This window comes from Rutidosis leptorrhynchoides, chromosome 2, assembly GCF_046630445.1.
Source record: "Rutidosis leptorrhynchoides isolate AG116_Rl617_1_P2 chromosome 2, CSIRO_AGI_Rlap_v1, whole genome shotgun sequence".
In the NCBI taxonomy this organism is placed as follows: domain Eukaryota; kingdom Viridiplantae; phylum Streptophyta; class Magnoliopsida; order Asterales; family Asteraceae; genus Rutidosis; species Rutidosis leptorrhynchoides.
The window spans coordinates 407,959,683-407,972,514 of NC_092334.1; the positions used below are offsets into that span (position 1 = coordinate 407,959,683).

Sequence of the window (12,832 nt, forward strand, 5' to 3'; positions counted from 1 at the left end):
ATAGAAAAATCCATCATGATACAATGGTTCCATGTACATCTTGCTCTCTTGGAAAATTGATAACTAGACCCTCACCACTTAAGGTTGAGAAAGAATCACCAATGTTTCTTGAAAGAATTCAAGGTGATATATGTTGACCAATTCATCCACCATGTGGACCATTTAGATATTTCATGGTTCTAATAGACGCATCTAGCAGATGGTCTCATGTTTGTCTGTTATCAAGCCGTAATGTGGTATTTGCAAAATTTCTTGCCCAAATTATTAAATTGAGAGCTCATTTTCCTGATTACACCATTAAAAGGGTGAGACTTGATAATGCTGGTGAATTTACATCTCAAGCATTTAATGACTATTGCATGTCTATAGGAATTGTTGTTGAACATTCTGTTGCTCATGTGCATACACAAAATGGTTTAGCCGAGTCATTGATTAAACGTTTACAGTTAATCGCTAGACCATTGATAATGAGAACAAAACTCCCTGTATCTATATGGGGTCATGCAATTTTACATGCTGCTGCATTGATTCGCATCAGACCAAGTGCAAGTCATAAATATTCCCCCCTACAACTTGCTTTTGGTCAAGAGCCAAATATTTCCCATCTTAGAACATTTGGTTGTGCAGTGTATGTTCCAATTGCGACACCACAACGTACAAAAATGGGTCCTCAAAGGAGGTTGGGAATATATGTTGGATATGAAACATCTTCAATATTAAGGTATATTGAACCTATGACAGGTGACGTTTTTACAGCACGTTTTGCTGATTGTCATTTTAATGAAACATTGTTCCCTAGATTAGGGGGAGAAATGAAAAATAAAGAAAATGATGTTTCATGGTGTGAACCTCAATTAAAGTATCTTGATCCTCGCACAAAAGAATGCGAGACAGAAGTTCAAAAGATAATGCATATACAAGAACTTGCAAATCAATTGCCTGATGCATTTACAGATACAAAAACGGTGACAAAATCATATATACCAGCAGTAAATACTCCAGCTCGAATTGAAATTCCAAAAGCTGGCAATAACGTCACTCATGAATCTTTGCCACGTCAGAAACGTGGAAGACCAATCGGTTCAAAGGATAAAAATCCTCGAAAAAGAAAATCAGATGATAATGAAGTAAAAGAAAGTGTTCAAGAAGAACCACAAATCAGTACTCCTACTGCAGAGGAGATTGATGATGTCAATACAGAAATTGCAATCAATTATGCATATTCAAAAATATTATGGAACCGAAATGAAATGAAAAATCTTGATGAGAAATTTTCATTTAATGTTGCATATGACATCATGAATAATGATGATGATCCAGAACCAACATCTATGGTTGAATGTCAAAATAGACATGATTGGGCTCAATGGAAAGAAGCAATACGAGCTGAATTAGAATCACTCAATAAAAGAAAAGTTTTCGGATCCATCATTCTCACTCCTAAAGATGTGAAACCTGTAGGATACAGATGGATTTTTGTCCGAAAAAGAAATGAGAAAAATGAAGTTACAAGGTATAAAGCTAGACTTGTAGCTCAAGGTTTTTCTCAAAGACCGGGAATTGATTATGAAGAAACTTATTCTCCTGTTATGGATGCAATTACTTTTAGGTACTTAATCAGTCTGGCAGTTTCTAAAAATTTAGAAATGCATCTCATGGATGTTGTGACTGCTTACCTATATGGATCACTTGATAGTGATATATATATGAAGATACCTGAAGGATTTAAGGTACCAGAAGCATCAAATGCAAAACCCAAAGAAATGTATTCGATTAAATTACAAAGATCTTTATATGGGTTAAAACAATCGGGACGTATGTGGTATAACCGATTAAGTGATTACTTGATAAGCAAAGGGTATACAAATAATCTTACTTGCCCTTGTGTTTTCATTAAGAAAACAACATCCGGATATGTGATCATAGCTGTTTATGTTGATGATCTTAACATCATAGGTACAAATAAAGAGATCCATGAAGCCATTCAACTTCTAAAGAAAGAATTTGAAATGAAAGATCTCGGAAAAACCAAGTATTGCCTTGGTTTACAAATTGAGCATATGCCTAATGGTTTACTTGTACATCAAACAACATATACTGAAAAGATTTTGAAACGTTTCAATATGGACAAGGCAAAACCATTAAGTACTCCTATGGTTGTTAGATCACTCAATGTTGAAGCTGATCCATTTCGTCCATGTGAAGATCAAGAAGACATTCTTGGACCAGAAGTACCATATCTTAGTGCAATTGGAGCTCTTATGTATCTTACAAATTGTACAAGACCTGACATTTCTTTTGCAGTTAATTTGTTGGCAAGGTTCAGCTCTACTCCTACCAAAAGACACTGGAATGGGATCAAACACATATTTCGATACCTTCGAGGAACTACTGATTTAGGATTATTTTATTCTAACGAATCAAAACAAGATTTGGTTGGTTATGCAGATGCAGGTTATTTATCTGATCCACATAAAGCTAAATCTCAAACTGGATATGTATTCCTAAATGGAGGTACTGCAATATCATGGCGTTCTCAAAAACAAACACTTGTTGCTACATCGTCAAATCATGCCGAAGTGATTGCATTACATGAAGCTACTCGAGAATGTTTTTGGTTGAGATCAATGACACAACTCATTACTGATTCTTGTGGACTAGAACGCGATAAAAGTCCAACAACTATCTATGAAGATAATGCAGCTTGCATAGCACAGATGAAAGAAGGGTATATCAAAAGTGACCGAACAAAACACATACCACCTAGATTCTTCTCATACACTCAAAATCTCATTAAGGACAACCAGATTGAAATGAGATATGTGCAATCTAGCAAAAACTCTGCTGATCTTTTCACGAAAGCACTTCCAACTGCTATTTTCAGAACACACGTTCATAACATTGGCATGAGACATGTTCAAAAGATGTAACAGCTGAAGCGATGTCTACTTGAGGGGGAGTCAACTCCATGCTGCACTCTTTTTCCCTTAGCTAAAGTTTTTTCCCACTGGGTTTTCTTTAGCAAGGTTTTTAACGAGGCAGTAATTTATAGTTGATCTTCAACAAAATAAAATTGCTATCCAAGGGGGAGTGTTATAATAATAATAATAATAATATAGATATGGATAGTCAATTTTGGTGTATACATATAGTCAATTTTGGTACACAAAGTATGTATTTTTATATTGAGATTTTAGGCTATAAATACTCATGAATGCAAGCATTAAACTTGCACCATTTCTCACACTTACAAAGTGTTTCTTTCTTTCTCTCCATTATCATCTTTGTTCTTACACTTCATTATTAGTATTCTAAATCAAGAATCAAATCACTAAAGGTAGTTATAAGCCTACTGAATTATAACATCAAGAATCAAACCACTAAAGGTAGTTATAAGCCTACTGAATTATAACATCAAGAATCAAACCACTAAAGGTAGTTATAAGCCTACTGAATTATAACACGTTTGACATTTTACATTTTTACTCCTTAACTAGTTCATGACCCCCGTGAATACACGGGATAACGCAAAAAATAATTAATAAGATTATGGGACATATATAACACGCACACAGGTATGACGTATAATGTATAAAGAAAAAAATATTATATAAAAGATTAATTGATATTATATTTGTTTGTTGCAGATTTATTTATATGCAAAAACTTTTGATATTACTTCACTACTTGTTTCAACTATATGGCCACTCATTATATTGACTATTATCCAAAATTCATGAACAAAACAATGTTAATAAACAAAACATCAACATACAGGTTTCTGCACCAAATAAATTAAGGTCACAATCAAGATAAAAAAAAAAAATAATAATAAATAAAAATACTAAGAAGCTTGCATTCTATAGTTCAGTTTTTTCCAACTCCAACATATAAAATAATCAAAAACAGTACAACTAAATATATACAACCAAAAACTGAATCTTAGTTTTTTTTTTTTTTTTTGAAAGGCTGAATCTTAGTTTTTAATTCCCAAAAATTTCTGCCACAAACAAATTAAGACCATAACCCATATAAAATATTCTTAAGTCTTCATTTTTTGTGTAACTCCATAATTGTCTCCTTTAAAACATTTGTTAAGACAATTCCGATTTCATGTCTATTTGCACAATAGTAGTTGTGCCCTACTTAGATAATGATGCCCGATTTGTAATGGTGACATTGAGACGGTGGAGCATATACTTTTTTCCTGTCAAGTGACAAAAGACATTTGGGCTAAAGTTCTTAAATGGTGGGGGTATAATTCGGCTATATTCGGGTTTGAGGATATTTTTAATGCTACTTTCGGTTGTGTAGCACAGGATCATAAAAAGAATCAATGGCAAGCGGTTTGTTGGGTGGTTTGTTACATTCTATGGAAGAATAGAAATGCAAAGGTGTTCAAGAATAAGCTCGAGACGGTCCCATCCTTATTTAGCGAGGTTCAAGTTCTTTCATATGATTGGATTTCACGACGTTGCAAGGGTCATATTATGGATTGGCTACAATGGTTTTCACACCCTTAGTTTTAACTCCTTTTGTTAGTTGCAATCATTGCAATTAGCTTAGGGCGATGTAATTTGTTTTCCTTATTTCTTTCGTGATGTATCGTGCTGTTAAGGGTGCCCAGTCATCCATGTACTATTCGTGATTGTTCAATATAAGTCCTTCTTGCTTTTCAAAAAAAAAAAATATATATAATCGTAGTAAGCAACAGTTGTGACCCTATAGCAGTTGTTTCATATGGTCTTCAGATAACTATGGCCTTTATAATTGACACACGGTTTTTTCAATTTCTTGAACTTTATACCATTTCTTCACTTGACTATCGTTACAATCTCCACAAACTTCATAACCTACGGTGCACAATGGATACAAAAACTTTTGAAACCATCTAACTTTATTCATAGAGACAAAGTACCTACCAAGGAATAAGCGTAATCATATATAGCTTACCTTGTGGAGCAATTGTGTATGCTATTTAATCACCTACAACATGTCAATCACAAAAAAATACAATAAAAATGAAAGTCAGGTATACAATTACGATAAGATAAGAAAATGACATTCGAAGTGACTACATCCACAAACCAACACCCAAGTTTGATATTTAAGTTGTGTAATTAAACAGTTGGTAACTAACAAATCATATTACATGGATATCTATAAAATAGATGAAATCAAGCCCAATAACTCCATTTTGTATACGCAATTTGAAAAAAAAAAAAAAAAAAAAAAAAAAAAAAAAAATCATACTTGAGAACTAATAGCATGCATCCATTTCATTCAATTCCATAACAGAACATATTCAATATATTATGGTTGACCATAGTTTTAACTCACCTGACAAAAGAGTGATTTGTAATAGATTGCAGCAATCGTAATAATCATAAGTTGAACATAAGCTTTATTAATCACTGTAAAGAGATAGAAATAATATGAAAGTTGTTTTCTTAGTCTCACCCGAATGCATCATTTGATAAAAGGAATCCATTTTTGAAAACTCCAAAGTCTAATTTTTTAACGATGCCCCCCAACCGAGTGATCAATGCATCATTTTCCCCTGTGCTCCCCAACAAATAAATTGCAATTGAAGTTGAAGATACCTTGTGAATGAAAGGATGTAAATATCAGTCGTAACATCATCGAGATGTTGTCCTCCTACTTCTAATGCCCTAGAAATTCTACTCCCCTTCTATGTGTTAGGAGTGAGACTTTTATTAGCTGGTAAATGTAAGACATCATGTGAATCAAAATAATGTTACGATTACCAACACTTCACTATCGAATTAACTGCATTGAAGGATACATACCATAAAGCAAACACAATATATTATTTCCTCATTCCTTATACTCCGTAATTATACATAAATTAAATGTGTTCGTGATTTGGCCTTCGTACTAAAAAAGAAAGTCATCTATACCCAAAACACCCACTCTTTAAGAATTGAAGATGTATCGTAAAACCCTAATAGATAAAAATAATAAACAACGAATCAAAAACCCTGGTGAGCAGGGGTAGCAACTGTAATTGAAAAAATATGGTACCTTTATTACTACCGGGCAATTGTTCACCGTCATTGAGATAAACTCAAGGATATCAGCAACCTTCATCGGATTGAAGACATATGAAATCGCTAAAAGTGAAACTCAGAGAAGATGAAAATATCTGATGAATAAATGATGGATATCTAATATTTACTGAAAATAACAGGTCAGTCACAATTACAAAAATAGACGGTTGGAAATTCCTTTTAATTCCTCCGCACTTTTAGGGCGAGTTTCTGGCGATTTTTTTTCATGATCGACAAATCCGATTGTTGATCAATTCTTTGTGTTCTAGTATTGTTCAATCTGTAATCAAGGTTCTGCAATTGAATCGGATGGGAGAGAGTTCCGGGGGAACAGCTTCAAAACCAAAACCATGTACGCAACCTAGGGTCTTACGTAATAGAAAAATCGGGGTTACAGAAGTCGGCGCTGATAAGAGTAACGATTCTTCTTCTGCTCCAATTAATTTTGATAAGAGTGTCGATGTTGAAGACAAGGGTACCCATGATTCTGCGTCATCGGCTGCCCCAGTTTGCATGAATGAACAGCTTAAAAGCATCGAAGAAGAAGATACGGTTAGTGCTTATTCTGCTAGTATTGGATCGGAGAAAGGCGTGAATGATGAAGAGAACGATAAGGAATATGATATGGATTTTCCATGTCTAGACCCAAAAAATAAAACTGTGAACGTATCAAATGGTTCTTCTCATGGCTTTCCACGTTTGTTTGTTCAAGAAGATAAAGGATCGTTCAAAGAGATTCTTAGTGGTAGCCAGAACAAAGGTAAAAAGATCAATTTTCGTTTTATTGAACCTACACCAAATCTGGATAATGATATTGATGTAGAGCTACCCATTGAGTCGATTCAGGAGGTTAATGAGCGTTATAGCAATACGCTATATGGGTACTTTTGGGTAAAAGATTAGCGTATCTCGTCGTTAAAAATTATGTTACTAATGTGCGGAAGAAATTTGGGCTAGACAAGATCATGATGAACTCGAAAGGATTCTTCTTTTTCAAGTTCAATTCTGAAGTAGGGTTACAAGGTGTTCTGGAATCCGGTCCATGGATTATATGCGCATGCCCGATTATCCTCAATAAATGGTCTTCAGATTTGCCTCTTACAAAGGAAGAACTCAACAAAGTCCCATGTTGGGTAAAAATTCATGATATTCCGCTTGTCGGGTTTACATAAATTGGCTTGAGTATGATTGCTTCAAAGATAGGTAATCCAATGACATTGGATTCTTATACTAGTACTATGTGTACGGAATCATGGGGTAGACCAAATTTTGCTAGAGCATTGATTGAAATTTCGTCTGAAAAAGAGTTAAAGGAATCGGTCAAGATGGCAATTCCTAATGTAGATGGTACTAGCAAAACTACATGTAACCTAAATGTTGAGTATGAATGGAAGCCGCCGTGATGTTCTAAGTGTGTTATTTTTGGTCATAAAGATTCTCAATGTCCCAAGAATGTAGTTATTAATGTTGATCCTAAAACTGCAGTAAATGATGGGTTTGAAGAAGTAAAAAAGAAGAACTCAGTTAAAGGTCCGAGTGAGCAGAACAAAAAGCTGAGTGGCTATAATGTTGGGAAACAAAAATGTATTCTAGCGTATCGTCCTGTTAAGAAAACGAATATTGAAACGCATGTATATACACATGAAAGTGACTCGGGGATAGCGAATGATAAGGATACGGATCAAGGTACAAGTGGTGTTGCTATTAAGAACCCATATGAACTTCTCAATGACTTAGATGATGATAACGTTAGACAGGAAGATTCCCATGTGGTGCCGAAACCATTGGAGGATGAAGAAAGTGACTTAGAAGTTAATAAGGATGAAACATCGCAATTCATGGCAAATACAACAAAAGGGGCAAGCACTCCATATAAGATTGTTTCCAATGGTTAAATTCGCAACATGGAATATAAGGGGTCTAAATCTCCACCCTAAGCAAAAGGAGATCATTAATGTTGTGTCTAATAATGATTTGTGTTTATGTGGTATTCTTGACACTCATGTGGATCTTGCAAAGCTCACAAGAATTTGCACGAATGTGTTCCCGAATTGGATGTGGGTATCGAACCAGTCTATGTGCTCAGGAGGTATACGTATTATTCTTGGCTGGAACCCAAATGTAGTTCAAGTGATGGTTCTTAATATGACACATCAGGTCATTCACTGTTTTGTTAAATCCTTGACGGGAAATGTGCAACTTTATGTATCTATTATTTATGCTGATAATTATTATATTACACGTCGCGCGTTGTGGAATGACCTAAAGATGCATAAACTTTTTGTTGGTAACCATCCTTGGGTCCTAATGGGAGATTTCAATGCTGCCTTAGATCCGGAGGATTATAGTGTTGGTAGTTCTCGTGTCACCATTGCTATGAAGGAATTTCGAGAATGCGTGGAAGATTTAAATATGAGTGATGTTAACCATTCAGGTATGCATTTCACTTGGAACCAAAGTCTCTTTTCTACTAATGGCTTATTAAAAAAGGTTGATCGAGTTATGGGTAACGATTGTTTCATTGAGGAGTATGATAAAGCGTTTGTAAACTTTAAACCGTATGGGGTATCAGATCACTCGCCTGCTATCCTTACGTTCCCAGTTGCTAATGTTATCCGCCATAAACCTTTTAAGTTTGGAAACTTTATTGTATACAAAGAAGGTTTTGATGAGGTAGTATTAAAAGGTTGGCGTCGTGTTGTGGTTGGTCACAAGATGTTTCAGGTAGTTAAAAAATTAAGGTGGTTGAAAAAACCTCTTCGGAAATTAATGTGGCAAAAAGGTAATTTGCATGCTGGTGTCAGAAATCTCAAAGTAGAGTTGGAAGAAGCTCAAATAGCTCTAGATAGATGCCCTTTCTCTACTGATTTATGTGATGATGCGAGTTGCTTGTTGAGAGCATACAATGATGATGTGCTTGATAAAGAAAGATTCTTGAAACAGAAATCGAAGGTTGAATGGTTACGTGTTGGCGACAATAACAGTAGCTATTTTCATAAAATTGTTAAAGGTAAGAAGCATAGAAGCAGAATTAGTGCTATTGTCAATGATCAAGGTATGATGGTTGATGATGCTGATATCCCGAATTTATTTGTTAGCCACTTCACGAATTTTCTTGGTAGTTCAGCAAATTTAGTACAGCCTGATGTCCCTTTATCTTTGTTTTCTAGTAGCATCGCTCAAGAGAAGGCGCTTCAAATGATTCGTCAGGTTACAATAAAAGAGGTAAAAGACGTTATTTTCGATATGGGAAACAATAAATCGCCGGGTCCGGATGGGTACACGGTTGAATTCTTTAAAGCCTCGTGGGATATTATTGGGGATGAAGTTATGGATGCCATCCAGGATTTCTTTCGAAATGGCCAACTGCTTTCTGAAATTAATCATACAATTATAACTCTATTACCGAAAGTGCAAAGCCCGAGTAAAGTTTATGATTATTGTGACGACCCGAAAATTTCCGACCAAATTCAAACTTAATCTTTATATGTTTCCGACACGATAAGCAAAGTCTGTAATGTTGAAGTCTCAAAATTTTTTAACCGTGTTCAAGTATTCAATTACCCTTCGACTGTTCTCAACGATTCACGAACAACTATTTGTAAATAGATATGTGTGTATATATATAAATAACAATTGGAAGTATAATTTGAAATATTGAATGTTGTTGTTAAGAAATATGATATTATAATAATTATTATTTAAAACATATCTATATATACATAAAAGTATATTAAAAAATAAATATAAAAGGATTATAATACTCGTTTGATGTTCCGATTGATATTAGAGAAATTTAATTCGAACTTATATGATTTCAAAATAAACGGTGATCCGAAAATGAGTTTTAAAAATTTTAGGCTTATTAATAATATATTAAGAAGTTGTTTGTCAAATTTTAAAACTTTTAATATTTTACTTGGGGGTTGGGAGTGAATAATTAATGTAACTTGTGACGCCCCGTACTAAATCAACATGTACGGACCATCAACAACAGGATCATTACAAGGTCAAACACTATATGCGTTTTCAAAACAAGTTTGCATTCATGATAAAAGGTGACGTCATAACCAACGTCAAATGTTTTACAACCAAAAGTATACTTCTTTGAACGGAAGCAACTAATAATAGTACGTGACCCTTAGGTCGTTACAAATCGTTGTTCAAAAGTAATAGAGTTTGAATGCAAGATAAAATGTTTCATGCGATAACATCTCTAATAAGGTAGCGGGTGGCTAATCAGTAAGACTAGTACAACAGCAGAAGCAAGCAACCTTAAGCACCTGAGAAAAACATGCTTAAAAACGTCAACACAAAGGTTGGTGAGCTATAGTTTAAGTATAACAGTAATGTAAGGTAGGCCACGAGATTTCAGTGCTTCAACAACGTTTCAAAACAGTATGAAAAGTATATGTTTAACCGTGGGCACTTGGTAACTAACTTAACGTTTATCACCCCCTAAAAGTACACTTGGCGAGTGCGTATATTTACGAAGTATTAAACACCCTTTAAATGCTAGCGCTACTAGCCCGAGTGGGGATGTCAAACCCTATGGATCCATATCTAAGATTCGTGTTCACCGGTTCAAAGACCGATGACTAAACGTTACCGAGCTAAGGGGAAAGTTTATGCCGTTGTATAACCCACACATATATAAAGTTTAAGTACTCGTGCCTAGTATGTAAAACGTAAAATGCGCATGTATTCTCAGTTTCCAAAATAGTTAAAGTAAAAAGGGATGCTATAACTCACAGTGGTTAAGTAGTAGTTAAGTTGACACGGGAAAAGTAAGCAAGTAGTTTGTTGGTCCGAAAAGTCCTCAACCTAAGTCAAAAGTTACTAAGTCAGTAAATCATCCCAAAAGGTTTATAAGTATATAAATTAGATCTTAAGTATCATCATCATTCATCATCAACCAAAAAGTGTAAAGTAAGTTTCATTCAAGAAAAGAGTTTAAAACAAAGGCTGACTTTGATCAGTCACCACGGCCTCTATACCTACTGAAATGAGGTGAGACCAGTGGACATGGCTCCGTATATGAGTCCTTTAGTTTCTGTAAAAATTCCAGAACCAAACTCATCTTCGTTTGACCGTGGCGACGGTCTAAGTGCGAGTAGGTCAGAATTTTCAGCACGACGTTAAAAGGACATAGTGATGTTTGGAGGGCCATAGATCGTAAATCGTAACTCGGATTAAGACGAGTCTTAAATGAAAAATTATCTACTCGAATAGAGCTAACTGAAAATAAACTTTACAGTAGCCCAGGTGGTCTGATCAGTTCCAAAAAACAGTAGCTTTAGTGTTCCGGTGGGTTCTTGGTGCTCGATGCTCATCACGGTTCTCATCCTTGATGCATATAGCTTCAAGTGTACAACTCGTTGATGTGTTTGCATCATCTTAACCAAGGTTTGACCATAATAACACTTGTGTAAGTCTAAGACATGTAGCACAACTCATTTAAGTATTGCAAGTAGTTTGATGAACCAAAGTTACATCAAGATCTTAGATCCGACACATACATGAACTCTAAAAGTAATATTGAACTACAAACTTGAAAGTAAACTAAGTAGACAAGATCTTAAGTTGTAGAACATAGTTCTTAGTTAGATCTTGAAGATCCTAGACCCAAAAGTCTAGATCTAAAGTTCTTAAGTTAGATCCTAGGTTATAACACTTGAATCTTTACTTTAATGAAACCATAAGTAATGAAACTTAGATTTTCATCTTGTAAAGTGTATGTAAGCTCATAAGCTCTTGTTTACAACAAAATTAGAAGACCATAAGCTATAGAAACTTAGATCCATCATAAGTATATGAAGTTGTAACTAGAAAGTTATACTTCTATGTTCTTGAACTTACAAAGTTAGCTTTGGTTTCAAGAAGTATGAGATCAAGTTTTAACTAGTAATACTTGACCATGAACAATCAAACACGAATTTAAAGTAAGTAAAAATGAAGAAATAAAATAGATCTACAAGTAATATGTCATGTTTGTTTCATACTTAGAAAGATTCAAATCAAAGTTTGGATCTTAGGATTTAAGTCCACAAAACATGAAAACAAAGAAGATCATCAAGTTTATGAACTCTAGATCTTGAAAACACTAAGTATAGAACCACAAACTAACAAGTTTGAGTTCTTGTTCTTGGTTCTTCATCAACAAAAGAGTGAAGAAAGCAAGATTCATGGAGATGCAAACTAACAAGTTTGATCTCTAACAACAACAAACAATAACCAAGTAACAAACAAGTAAGAATGATGATGATGAGTGTTTAATGTTTCGGTTCTTAAAAGAAAAGAAAGAAGAAGTATTGTTGCTACTTACTAAGCTTGAGAGAAAATGCTAGAGAGAAAAGTAAATGCAAGCAAGTGTGTGTGAAAATGAAGTGAAATACAAGTGAACAAGTAATAAGGAAAATGAAAAATGAACTCTCCTTGCCTCCTAATAGGCCGACGGTTTACAAGGGAAAAAGAGGAAGTCAACTAGCAACTTTCTAATGTGGGAATGAGGTGTTAGCTAGATTGAGTAACAAGTTAAAATAACTCTTGCATGCTTGAGACAACTTGGTCTCCTAACTAGCTTAATTAACCATGATTATCCTTAATGTAATACTAACATAAAACATGGGCTTACAAGTCCATTAAAAGTGTAGGGTGGGCTTACTAGTTCAAATCCATTAATAAAAGGTCCAAGCCCAAGTATGCAACAATTAAATAAATCAGGCCCAAGTAATTAACTAGTTATTTTAGTTAATTAAAAA

General features: G+C 34.5%; 1 long non-coding RNA gene across 2 annotated transcripts; it reads right to left on the bottom strand.

Moving 5' to 3' along the window:
• Positions 1 to 4,635: 4,635 nt before the first annotated feature.
• Positions 4,636 to 6,185, bottom strand: LOC139892272 (uncharacterized). Of its 2 annotated transcripts, none has more exons than XR_011774016.1 (3): positions 5,461 to 5,824; positions 4,954 to 4,986; positions 4,636 to 4,853 (listed from the first exon to the last, which is right to left on the bottom strand). It is a non-coding gene; the product is annotated as an uncharacterized lncRNA (long non-coding RNA). The 2 variants fall into 2 exon arrangements; XR_011774017.1 differs by lacking the exon at positions 5,461 to 5,824 and adding an exon at positions 6,046 to 6,185 and having other exon boundaries at positions 4,643 to 4,853.
• Between the last annotated feature and the right edge of the window lie 6,647 nt (positions 6,186 to 12,832).